Genomic DNA, 11,558 nt, shown 5'->3' on the forward strand with positions numbered 1-11,558 from the left:
ACATAAAAAGTTCATTTACCAAAAATCGTGGTGATCATGACAACATTCATCTTTTATATTGATGTTTAGTATTCATGGCATTGGTGGTAATATTATACGTGATTACTGAATTGTGACTGAAAAATCTGGACGTTGTACCTTTTAATGCTAACCTTATACAAAAACCAGGCTACAGGATAGACGACTAAAGACAGGGGCAATGGGGCAGTCCCACCCTTGATACCGAACAAAGAGGACATAAAGGGGAAAACGGCAGAGTGAAACGTCTAATCCCCTCTCCCTTGAAAGTGCGCTTCGCGTGTGCACACTCACCCCTTTTGTCATGTTCATTAAAAACCTGGCTTGCTTAGAGGGTTTTAGACTGAATATCATTCAAGATTGTGTTATGTACGTCAATGGTTGAAGTCCATCATCAGCAAAGCATGACTCTTTCTAGTTCCCGTTATTCTTAAGGAAGATCATTACAGAGCTTCATACATTACAGAGGAAGGGGATCCCTGCAAACGGTGCCAATAAGGACGGAAACACGGTAAATATTCTTGGTAAGTGTAACTATATTCATTAATGCTCAGTGGTAGTATTTATACCAGGCATTTCCAGAAACGACATTCTTTATTTTGCAGGAATGAAGATCGTTCATGAGATTCGCTCGTAATAGTCCGATTCAGTTTTGTTATCATTAGGAAGTTACCACGTCGTGACGCGGAACGCTTCCAGGAACGTAGAAAATGTATTATTGTCAAATTCACTTCATAACAAAAGCCATCAAGAAGTCTTTGTCGAAAATTGATGAATCAAAGCAGCGATTTCGTCCTTGACTCTTGACAAACAACATATTTGTATTTTTTTGTCAGTTCCGAAACCTGGGATGAACTGCTGTTCCTATTCACCGATTTTCGACACATACCCCCTCCCCCAGCTGTTCATTGTCATTTGACGGGTATTTTCAATTGATTTACTGTGTTCTTGAATTCGTTCTGAGTCGCAGTGCAAAAACTCGATATTTTCGTAAATCGGGGGAGCATTTCATGAAAGGACTTGTCAGACGTTTTATCAAACAGTTACCATTGTAACAGTACTTCTCAGCCAATCAAAGTGAAGGGAAGTTGTCAAATCTGACAACTTGTCGGACAAAAATATTGATGAAACGTTGTTTTCAGTGCTCATGCTGTAGTACGCCCTTGATAATATTTTATCCAATCAATTTGGCGATTAAAAAAAAATTAACCTCTAAACAGTTCGCTTACATGAAAATTGGTTTTATCCAACAGTTGGTAGATTCATATGTTCACGATCTTATAGGTTGGTTTAATATTCTGCAGAGTGAATAGATTCATATTTTTTTCTTCAAATTGTTTCTGTAATAAGTGGCAAAATTGTAAAAAAAAAAAAGTGTGAACCCCGATGGATTGACGCTTTAGATCAATAGAACTTTGCCATTCAGGATTAAGTCTGTTCTTGTTTTGATATAATTTTTTTTATAAAATTTATATCAAAAGTACTACCTATGAATTAACCTTCAATCAATGTGATTAGGGTAAATACACAAGAAGTGCAGAGTCGTTGCTATTCGTTTTATGGACTGTATGGATTTTTTTTTCATTCATATTCTCATGTCATTCGTTTGCAGAAAAATGTCTTCTCAAATTGTTCTGATGACTGGCTGTTCATCGGGTATCGGTCTTGCGACAGCTAAACGTCTCGCTCTGGAACCAAGTCAGCGATACATCGTCATCGCTACCGTCATAGCAATGTCGGAGAAAACAGATTTGGTATCTGCCGTTGGGGACGCTCTAAACAAGACAATTTTTATTGAGGAATTGGACGTCACAAAGGATAATGACATCACGTCCGTAGTGGATGAAACTCTTAAAGAGTACGGGAGAATCGATATACTTAGTAAGTCATTGATGATGTATTCAAGGTGGTCTCAGACGTCCGGTCAAGTATCAGTCATGACTGTCAGTGACGATTAAGAAACCACCTTAACCGTTGTTGACCGCAGTCCTGCAGTTATACAGCCACAATAGACCTTAATACAACTGAAAACCGAAGCATACCGAACAAGAACCGTTCTCAGTATTTCTGTCCATAACGCTAAAGACGACTAGCATCCTTATGCTCGTGAAAAGTAATGAAAATCAGAGTAACGATACAACTCGTGTTACGACAACCTGCCCATTGACGTCCATGTAAATGTTTCCAATTTCATTTTCATACTTTAATTCATGATTAAATGTTGAAAATATTTGACATTCATTTCATTCTATAACCAGTGTATACTCCCTCTCTTTCTTTCCCGATATAGTAAATGTCGCTGGTATCTGCTTCGGTGAGATTCCCGAGCGAGTCCCGCGTGACATGATAGAGAAGATCTTCAACGTCAATGTGTTTGGAGCGATGAGGCTCACCCAGGCAGTTCTGCCTCAGATGAAAGAGAAAAAAGTTGGAAAGATTGTAACCATAACAAGTTTATCAGGAAGAATAGGTAAGAGGGGCTTAGCAATAATGTCATTCAGAATAATCATTAAACTTTCCTATCTCTTGAAGCAAGCAAAATAACAAGGTAGGTACTGTGGAACTGAAATACTCAAATAAGTTATCCCATGCAGTGACAGATTTTAAAACAGGTTACATGTTATTATTACAAAAGCATGATGAAAACCTCTCCCTCTCTCTCTATCGAATGCATATTTACCAGAGGTGCTATAAAATCGCATGAAATATAATCATATTCAGTTCGTTTGTAGCGCATAATGTCTTGTACAACGTCTTCTCTTAGCTTAATAACAAGTATTCGTTGTTTGTACAATGGTACGACACTTCGCATTTGGTGAAAGAAAGAAACTCGTCAAATGGACGATTGTACCAGGACTATGCATCAAGATCAAATTCCTCCTCCTCCCCAAACAAGTGGATTGGAATAATTATCCAGTTCGCTATAATATGCTCGTCCAGTTTATGGTATACGATGCACTTTTTGGTGCACAGTGGGTCCTTTACCGTATTCCACATGGAACTGTTTACACACTCCTGAAGGTAAAATACGTTGGACGAAAACTTTAACACGTCACGTGTTCGTGATTTTACCAACGGCTGAGCTCTATGAAGCATTGCCTGTGGGAGGGGTACACTTGACTTGTTTGTAATTTTATGAGCAGTTCTACGAATCACTCTTGTTCTAAAAGCCACATTTCGTGAAAAGTTAGCCCGACACCCTAAATACCCGGCCTAAATATTGTACTGGCTTATACCCATCACCCAGCTTATAGGCCTACGCCAGATATGGACCCAATGGCTTTTGACCTCTCTTTGACTAAATATCATGCCAAACGCCGGATCTGTTTGCTCATTAATCAAAATACCCTAGCAACCTACACTCAACAATCATGTAAGTTCTTTTTGTTTCCATAGCAATGCCATACGTCGAGATGTACAGTTCGACTAAATTTGCCTTGGAAGGTTTCTTCGAGGCCTAGGCTGTTGGATTACGTGCGTTCAATATCAGGTGAGCTGACATTCAGTCATAGTGCATTCATGGTTTATGTTCTTTTAGGGTGGGGACATCTTGCGAGGGTTATTTCACGTTAATCTTTCAGCTCCAGAAATATCCTGCAACAATTAGCTCTTATATGATCATTCGATTGTTCAGAGAAGTACCAATGGACACTCCTTGAAAATAAAAGGGTGAGCTTATAGAAGTTTTCTTCAACCCATAGTAAAGGAGACGAGTTTTCAAAGCGCCTTTGGTGTCTCAAACTGTTTTCAAATCAACCATGAAGGAGAACCAACTTTTTTTCATATTCACGAAAAATGAGAATTGCTTTTTGTCATTTTTAGAATTTGTCTAGTGGAGCCTGGGCCAGTAGTAACCAGTTTATTGCATAGGCTTGTAAAGAACTTTGTCGCCATACTCGGTGACGAAACTATCGACATCATCGACCGTCGACAGGTTCAAGGATTCGTTGATAAATCGGCTACTGGAGGAGGACAATACAAAGTCATGGTGGCAGACGATGTCGCCAACTCCATTGTGACAAGATGTATCGAGGCTGAGAAACCAGATCTCAGAAACTTCCTTCCAGAACATCTCAGCGAGATGGTCCAAACAGGAATGGCCGACCTCACAGGAGAAAAGATCGTCGAAAATGGACAGTCTTTGATCTGAACTCTAAGGACATTATTAACGTCTAGGGGAGTGGCAGGGGAAGAGATAATATTTAATAGGTGTCTATCTTAGTATTCTTCTAAGAGCTGTAAGGTATCTTGTCACGTGGAATCACAATAAGCCTTGCCACTCTAGTCGGAATGTTAAATTTACTAATTGAACATGACTCGTTTTGAGAATATATAACAATGGAAATGAAGATGTTAGATTAATCATTACAATGTCAGTGTTACTCCTTTTTTCAACTCTTGTAATCTGGCCTTCCAGCAGAACGATTCAGAATCTTATTTGTTTTAGATTTCTCAATTTCGATTTCTTGAGCAATAGCATGATAGTAATGTTTTTTTTCATTGTGGCACGACTCTGCAGGATTTAGTTAAGGCAACGGTCACAAATACCTCTACGAACTTATACGATTTTAGACCATTTATTGCTAGATATATGAATTGTTCGTACGGTCACGGTGTTCGTAAAGGTATTTGTGACGTAGCATAAGGCGTGATTCTAGATCGCAAAGGGGACAAAGAGTCTTGGTCCATACAAAAAATAAAAATTGGGAAAAGGATGGGGTGATGCGATTATTGCTAAATGTGAATTTATATATTTATACAGGCTGTTCTGAAATCATTTTTGATGTTTATACGATCGAGCAAAGTGAGCGAAGAAAGATACTTGTTCGTGGTATGAATGCAATTTCTTTATCAAAAATATGCTATTTGCCTATATATATATATATATATATATATATATATATATATATATATATATATATATATATATTGTGTGAAAGAAATGGATGAAGAGAACAATGGTAGGCGTAGCTTAAATCATTTAAATGATTTGAGCTACGCATATATATATATATATATATTTACATATGTATATATAATATTTTGAAATATCAGTCTCTAATATTGCGTCTTTTAGCTATCCGAAACCATACTCTCGTCGTTACTGCCTGCTGTACAACTCTCTGTCGATAAAATTGTGTTGATGATTTTGGTTTACTGTTACATTTTTTTGGTCTTATTTAATGATTTTCAGAATAATGTTGACATACAAGTATAAAGCGATGATCGTGTGCCAGGAAAAACAGCTCCCGTTTTACAATTGAAGTAATAATTTGCCTTTCAAACACACCAATGCCTACTGGATTTTCTTTCATTCTATGCGCTTTGTCGGATCCTTGTCGCAATGGAGTCACTTTGCAGTGAATAACAAGAACATTCATTTTTTTAATGCAGCTTGTCGGTTATTACACCAAAAAAACTTACCTCTGCGAGTCAGATACAACCTCCTTAGGTGTTTTTATATAGTTTCACGTGAAAATCACTGACAAATCCATTCATGATACTCTCCCCAGATCAAAAGGAGTAATAGATGATATTTTTACCCTTACAATTAACGATAACAAGCTAACTCGTAGTCCAAATGGTGATGTAGTCGTATCAGTAGTAGTAGAAGTAGTAGTAGTATTAGTAGTAGTAGTAGTAGAAGTAGTAGTAGTGGTGGTGGTGGTAGTAGTAGTAGTAGTAGTAGTAGAAGTAATAGTAGGTAGTAAAGGTGATGGTAGTGGGAGTGGTCTTCGTTACCGTCAAGATGGTAATAGTTCACCTCACCTGGGTAGAGTATAGCACAAAGTGGATCAATTTCTTGCGGAAGGAAATTACGCCATTGCTGGCTTCGAAGTCGCGACGCTGTTTCAAAAGCGAAACTCAGATCTACCAGACCACAACGCTCCACTGATAACTTGTTCCGATTTTTCTTCTCTCTCATTGTCTTTCTATTACTTTCCACCTCTATCCTACCTACCCTTCTATACTTGTCATTCTTCGCCCTGCACGTATTTGGAACACTCCTTCAGCCCCCCCCCCAAAAAAAAAAAATATATATATATATATATCTCCTTCAATTTAAAATTGAAATCGTACGAAAAAGTAGGCTGTATTTGTAATGTGAAAGTATGATATTTTCATTCAAATAATAATAACAGCCAATTGTTATAAAGCACTTTTCCCAGAATGGTACAAAGCGCGTTACAGCATATTATTACCCCGGTTCATTGGATTCATTTCAATAAAGCACGAAAAGTGCACAATTTCCACTCCCTGGTGAGTATTCCTTGCATTCGTCGCAGCCACATTATGGCGCTGGCAAAATCAAACATACAATATCTTTCGCATTCTACGAGTGGCAAAGTGTGGATTAACGCCTTGCCAGAGGACGCTAGGCCGCGGTGGGATTCGAACACATGACCCTCTGTTTAGAAGGCCAGAGTCAGAACCACTACATCACGGCTCTTCCACATCAAAAATAAGTTATAGTCTGCAAGGAGATACAAAATGACAAAAATTCAGACGCTAGCATGTTTGTTTTCAATATATTCCATCAGAAAAAAATATATATAATGACGAAACGATTGTTGCAATGAATGTAAATCAAGCTGATATCATGATTGTTTGGGGGTATTTTTAGAATGTTTTCTGTACGTATACGTCATATTTCACGCTTGGGGATCATGTGGATAAAGGAAGCTTTCGAATCGAGCATGTTTACGTCCAATGTATTTGTCACGGAATAAAACTCTTAACACCAGCTGTTTTCAGTAAATCTACTCATTTAGTCATATAAGTCCCGAAAATGTCACAGTTCGTAGGCCTACTAATATTATTAAAAACACCGTTTCTTAATCATGTTAATGCAGATACCGTCGCAAATAGACAGTATGTTTTAAAGTGTGAGTGAAATGCGATTCACGGACAAGTATCATTTGATTAATGTCGAAATAAAAGACATGAATAGCATTTACTTTAGTCATGTACATACCTTTTAAGGAAGGTATATAACCAGACGAAATGGAGCATACATTGAATATACACAATGTTTTTAGCCATTATCTGCCATCAACAATTATGTAAAATTAATAGTGGAACATACGGTTATCAATGAACAGTATGACTTTACTTTAACGATTCAGACTTAATTTATGACATGAAGCGTTTTTAGATAAAACATGAAGTGATGCACGAGACAAAAAATGTAGAGCAAATGTACATTATCATATAGAAATACTGATATTTTGACGTTGGTGGTGAATTTCAACCGGCTCTTACAGTACGTGTAGGTATTGCGCCCTCTGTACCCGTCTTGGTGAATAATCTTAAAAATGAATAATTTTACTTGCAAATTATCCCGTTCTATCAGTCATTATTTTGGCCTATACAAGATACATGATAGCTTGAATCTCTCTATTAGTACCCTTTTCTAATAAAAAAAAGTGATTTTAAAGGGAACGCGAATGGCATCCCCAAATTAGATTGTGTCAGAGATTAATGAGAAATCAAAATACTAGGAAATACGACCGAACCTTAACCATCACAGTCACATGATAAAATTGCAATAAAATCCTAAGGATTAGTTTAAAATAGTATTTCGGTATTTTCCCACCTGTAAATATATTTCACACGGCACTGAATATAATGCAATAAATTATTCTCCGGATAATAAAAAACAATGCGAGAATAACTATTCTTGACTTATTTCAGGGGCTGAGGAAACAAAATTTAGAAGTGAGGTTTTTGGGAATTCGCCTATTGTATGATTAAACAAGTGAGATTCTGGTCGTCCGCTGGATAGGTTATATATCACTGATAGTAAGTCCTTCCCGATGCGCGCCTTCTCGAAAGTTACAAAGCAAAATAAACATTCGAGGACATTCATACTTTCAAGTTTATTTGCAATACATTAATAAAGGCGAATCAAATAAGCAAGTAACAAATGGTAAAGAGAACCATGAGCAAGTAAATATGAAAAGGTTAAAACATATATGAGTGGGATTTCATGGCCTTATGGGATAGGGACGGAATACACTTTTTCTTTTTTAGATAGACGCACAAATGATTCAGTAGCCTGAGAAAACTGCTGAATTTGGCTATTTCTGAATAAAGTAGAATTTTCATAAATTTCCAAAGGACATAGCTCTCGAAAGAGATCGAGTGTATTGGACAAGGGGGAGTGACACATCAGGTTCGTAGTTCCATTCTGCGCATGATCAGAAGAAGGTCATTTGTACTAAAGTGAGTGGGTGTTTTAATATTTAATGAGATAAGTAACATCTTAGACGTCTTGATTATTCATATATTCTGTTAAAATATGTTTTCACTAGATCCACAAAACACAACAATGCATCAACAAACACTGGTTTTTAAAGAGCTGGCCAAGTACATTGCACTCAAAGAAGAAATGCAACAAAAACCTTCATAAAGTGTTCACTTGGTGTGCTATTCTGGTCACCTGGTCTATGCAATTTCTGCATCCTGCTATGTGAGGCATGCTTATATAATATCTTTATTTGAAATCTGCTTATCATAATGAAAGAAATGGTTATTTGACCAAAATTGCCCATGAGGCAACTACGAACTGGTCTCTTTTTTTAATGGAAAGAGAGAGGAAGGGAGACAGACAGAGAGAAAGAGAGAGAAAGATAGGGAAGACGGAAGACAGATAGTTATAGGCATACAGAAAAATAGATTGGAGAATGAAAGGGGTTTCATTTCACACGTGTTTGATATTTTCGCAAGTATAGACTTAGCGGTCAGGACCCAAGTTTGGTCGACCATTCTAGGATATTAGATACGGGTAATTATGACTCATGTGACCGGGGACTCGCGTGATTAATATACCGCATAATTTCATATTTTCCCAAGTGCCTGTCCCCTCGCTGTCCATCGCTTCAGTTCAGTTGTCAAACTTTTCCTCATTGTAAACAAAAGACTTACAATATTCATCATCCACATAAGTATTGCGAAACAAACATTTAAATCAGAGTAGATGTAATCAAGAGCATCAAATGACATAGATTTAAAAATAAGAAAGATCAATAATTATTCGAAAAAACAAGGATTTTCAAACCGTCATCGATTATTCATCCGATTTTCATAAATGTTTTGATTACCTCTCTCCATCGGGAGCCTGGGTCGATTTATGAAGAGGGCTGTTAGTTTTCGGGGAAAATCACTAGCAAAAAAAAAGAAAACAAGAAATAGATTTCCACTTCAAAGGTGAAAGTGATTTTGGTCAAATATCTACATTTATTATACCAACCTGATTTCCAGGGGTTGCTGCCTATGGTGTATAACATACGCAACACCCCCAGACAAATATTGGGATGTACTTCAGACCCCCAGCACCCTTGCTTCCCAGGGCTATGCTCTACATACTCCTTAAAAGGGTGAAAATATTTTGAGGGTGGGGTTGGAGACAACCAGCAGCGGAAATCAGAAAATATGAAATAATAGAATACTCGTGATGTGCGTTGAAGAGTAACTGGTATCTATTTTTAGTATATTGAAAAAAATAATTAGATGATACTTCGACAGTGTCACTGCCACGGAGCTTTCACTGCTGATTCATTCAAATCTCCTGATTGTAATTCCATAAAAAAAAGTATGAAATTACGTCCTCGTTTAAAAAAAAATCATGTTGAAATTATATATTTGAATATTTTACGATATGTGCCCTTATAACTTAAAAAATATATTCATTTTCATAGCTCATGAATAATTCTGAACAAAAGGTCTGGGTCTTTTACAATGATCTTTTTCGACAGGAATCGATTTCTGATTGATTAATTTCGATTCCTGAAGAATATATAAATCAGTGACCACTTGTTTGTTATTTTTCCTGAATTCAGATGTAATTCATGTTCTATGAAATATTGGTAAAAAAACAACCAAAAAGTTCATCAAAATAGTTGATGTTAATGACATTTAACGTACCCTTACTTGTCATATGTATTCTCCCATTTACACGAATTATCAAGAATTTTTTAAATTCTTAATCATTCAATTTTGGCCGTTATTTCGGTATGAAAAATATGAACATGACCCTGTTTAAAGGATCTCAAATCGTGTAACATTATCACTCTAAAAACACTGAGTAAGATTTTACCCAATATTGTGTAGAAATGGAACATGCATGTTTGCTGGGTGTTTTTAGGGGAAGTTCACCCTGACAAAAAGTTTATTGTAAAAATAGCAGAAAAAATAATAAAAAATATTGCCGAAGGTTTGAGAAAAATTCATCAAATAATTAAAAAGGTATTAGAATTTCAATTATTTGATTTGTGACGTCATATGCGAGCAGCATTCCTACATAGCGAATGGTAAAAAATCAATGAAATGTCATTTTCTAAGAAAGTTGAAAATGGTTTTCACTGTAACTTTGGTAAATCAATAGACAAATCATTTCATACCCGATCATGAAAAGAAAACAAAATTAAGTCATCAGGAACCATACAAAATTTGAAATTCATACATTTTATATTACATAACACATGGGGCAGCTGCTCGTTTATGACGTCACAAATCCAAAATTTTGAACTCTAATAACTTTCTTACTCTTTAACGGATTTTCCTCAAACCTTCACCAATATTTTTTACTATTTTTTCTGCTATTTTCACTACAAAGTTTTCTTCAGGGTGAACTTCCCCTTTAACCCCATGGCTCGTTAATATTTGGCAATTTCAACGCAATATTGCGTAATTTTTTTTTACCCAATCAACATGCATGTTCCCATTTTACCGAATATTGGATGAACCTTTTTTTAGATTGTAAATGGATAAAAACTCACTTCTTTACTGATGTCATTAATTATACAATGTGTTATTCATTGCTGAAATGTGATAATATAATACGTTGGGGGAAGCCAATCCTTACCAATATTTTAGATGGGACATAACAGTATATTCACCAGCACATTGGTCCTTTTGATCAATACGTTTTTATTATTATTGTTTTTTTTTGCTTAAAAGGTACAATGCCTTTTCTTCAATGAGCATTTGTATGATTTTAAATTCTTTAATAGATGACCTGTCTTGTAGTAATAATATTCCTTTCAGCAATACTCTGGATTCTATTCGGTGACCACAATTTGCAATATAACACAATTCATACGACGTTTTAAACACGATCTTTGCACTTTTAATGCCTTCCAAGCCATTGATGGTGTTGAATGTTTTTGATAATTATTGAGGGTAGAAGGCAAATTGGTTAAACCCGAAATGTGACTCGTCCTTAATCCGGGAAACAAAATATCTTTCCAAAATTAGCAGGAGCATTGCGGGAGCAGTGAAATCATAGAAGCCGCACAGTTCGACAGGATATTTACCTATAAGTCCACGGTATCAAATATAAGTTTTATGATTTCCCCGAACGATGATCACGTTGAGGCATTGGCCGGGCCTAGATTTTGTTAAGCTGTTGACACCACATATTATCGATTGGAGTTTGTGAGGGCTCGTGGAAGGGTGTGGCTATAGGGGGTCAATATGTAGCCCCCTTTTTGCTGGCGGAACAGAACACTGTACATCGCCCTTTTCCCTGTATGATA

At 36.5% G+C, this 11,558-nt stretch overlaps 1 pseudogene; it reads left to right on the forward strand.

The window, feature by feature from the left end:
• Positions 1-1,629: 1,629 nt before the first annotated feature.
• Positions 1,630-4,287, forward strand: LOC121409550 (annotated as a pseudogene).
• Positions 4,288-11,558: the final 7,271 nt, after the last annotated feature.

This window comes from Lytechinus variegatus, chromosome 2, assembly GCF_018143015.1.
Source record: "Lytechinus variegatus isolate NC3 chromosome 2, Lvar_3.0, whole genome shotgun sequence".
In the NCBI taxonomy this organism is placed as follows: domain Eukaryota; kingdom Metazoa; phylum Echinodermata; class Echinoidea; order Temnopleuroida; family Toxopneustidae; genus Lytechinus; species Lytechinus variegatus.